This window comes from Sprattus sprattus, assembly GCF_963457725.1.
Source record: "Sprattus sprattus genome assembly, chromosome: 20".
Taxonomy (NCBI): Eukaryota; Metazoa; Chordata; class Actinopteri; order Clupeiformes; family Clupeidae; genus Sprattus; species Sprattus sprattus.
In genome coordinates this window covers 24,255,866-24,258,365 of record NC_137918.1, presented here as the reverse complement: position 1 = coordinate 24,258,365, position 2,500 = coordinate 24,255,866, and positions in this window count along the sequence as shown.

Genomic DNA, 2,500 nt, shown 5'->3' with positions numbered 1-2,500 from the left:
AAAACAAAAGAGATGATCATTGACTTCCTGAAATCTTCCCAGCACAATCACCATCTCCCACTCCACAACAACGGTGAAGAGGTCGAGCGAGTCACCTCTTTTAAGTTTCTGGGTCTAGAGGCTGGTTAAAACAGCGGGAAGGATCATCGGAGCAGAGCTGCCCGACATCTAATCCATCTCCTCCTCCCGTTGCCTGCAGCGTTCAAATCGCATCCTGACAGACCCTTCCCACCCTGCCCATCATCTGTTCCCGTTACTCCCGATCAATAGGCTATGGTTATATGGATATTGTATGGATACCCATATACAGTACATACATACATACATTGCCAATAACTCTCTATTATATGAAATATGAATATGCATCATCCTACTGCCAGTGTGTAGCCATAATACTATGACAGAAACATTACCAACCCAAGTGTGGTCACCCTGAAACAATATTGTGTTCATCGCCCATAGGTCTTCAAACCACATAACCACATAGTGCCATCAAACTTACATAAAATGAATTGGCTGACTTTTGGAGACAGACAATAAACATTTGTGGGATATGTGTGCAGCCCAGCCCTGCAGGGTATATGCAGACTAATGCAATGATAGAGATGTATCTATTCATCAATACAGTACACCCCGCAAACAGGGAACGTCCCCAGGACCTATGGAAAACGTTTCCCAATTGTCACCGCAACGTCCTCGGGACGGTCTTGGAACGTCATGCAAAACGTCCTAGAGTTGTCAAGGGAACCATACACATTTACGTTTTTAGAACGTTCAGAGAGACTATTAGAGGACATCGAGGGGACGTAATTTTGCTTACAGGGTATGTATGTTCTTCTACGGTATAGTTTGTTCAACAGACATGTGTGCACTCCCTGCAGTGAGCATTAACAGTCCTCTGCTACTGCTGAGCAATCCCTCACGTTTTATTGTGTAGAATTAACATAATGAACTTCAGTAGAGCAAAGGGAGGTTATTGTAAAGTCAAACCAGTTTTTAATTTGCTGTGCTGGTCATCACAGTAATGTGAGTCACACCGTTTCCCTGTAATGATATTGCTGTTTAATCTCCAGAATACACACATGCTCCCATGAAGTTTGTGCCTACAAGAAGTTAGCCATCATAAACTGGCCATGCTGTCACAATATGCATGTATTATTTAACCATCAGCTGTGCTGCAGAGCCACACGGATGAAAATAGTCATGGTTTTTAGGGGACACTGTGGTCGAAAGTGACCTACATAAAAAAACTATGTAAACAACCAAAGCCTTATACCCAATACAAAAAAAAAGCTAGTTACAGATTTGTTTATCAGATGATAGTAAAATGAACAATAAGACAACGGTTATGTCCAGCCCAAGGGCCAACTCAGGGGGCATTCCACGAGTGGAGATACAGTAGTCTGGCTCTCTGACTCCTCGCCGCTAGTGTGTGTGTGTGTGTGTGTGTGTCTGTGTGTCTGTGTGAGTGGGGATAGCCTGGCACTCTGACTCCTCACCGCTAGTGTGTGTGTGTGTGTGTGTGTGTGTGTGTGTGTGTGTGTGTGTGTGTGTGTGTGAGTGTGAGTGGGGATAGCCTGGGACTCTGACTCCTCACCGCTAGTGCTAGTGTGTGTGTGTGTGTGTGTGTGTGTGTGTCTGTGTGTGTGTGAGTGGGGATAGCCTGGGACTCTGACTCCTCACCGCTAGTGCTAGTGTGTGTGTGTGTGTGTGTGTCTGTGTGTGTGTGAGTGGGGATAGCCTGGGACTCTGACTCCTCACCGCTAGTGCTAGTGTGTATGTGTGTGTGTGTGTCTGTGTGTGTTTGTGTGTGTGTATAGCCTGGCACTCTGCCTCCTCACCGCTAGTTTGACATCCTCTAACCGCTGAACTCTACAACATCAACATTCCATTCATTCAAAGCGAGAGAGTAGAATGGCAGGCGGTGATTTGACGACATCACATTTGACAGTTTCCCAGGGAGGAAAGGGAGCAGATGGAATAGGGAGAATGTGCAAATGAACATGGATCAAATGAATGCGCAAGACAAAATGAATATGACCCAATTTGGCTGCAGAGTGACAGTATCCATCGCCTGGAAATTATCTACACAGAAAAAGGCCCAGGTTGGAAATAGTATGTTTGGGGGTGGAGAATGAATGAAACATTATCTACAGAAACACAAGAGAGCATTATTATCTGGTGCCTTCAAACTCAGTGACTTCATAGTGGAACTGTTGTTTAAAAGTAGTAGTAGGCTGTGATTCAGCCACAGGCACACACATGTTTACTGTAATGTCTTGACTTTAAAAGGCTAAAAGAAGTCTCTGAACAGAAGCTAAAATGGTATAATAATGTCAGAATATTCTGAACAAGTAAGGAGAACTGTAGAGTTAGATAAGAAGTAAAGCACATTATAATTTTCACATTTTTTAATTAGAAACTCAGCCAATTGAATTATGATACAATACAACAGTCATCGTTGTATTATCAGGTCCGCATTATTTTACACTGGGAATAA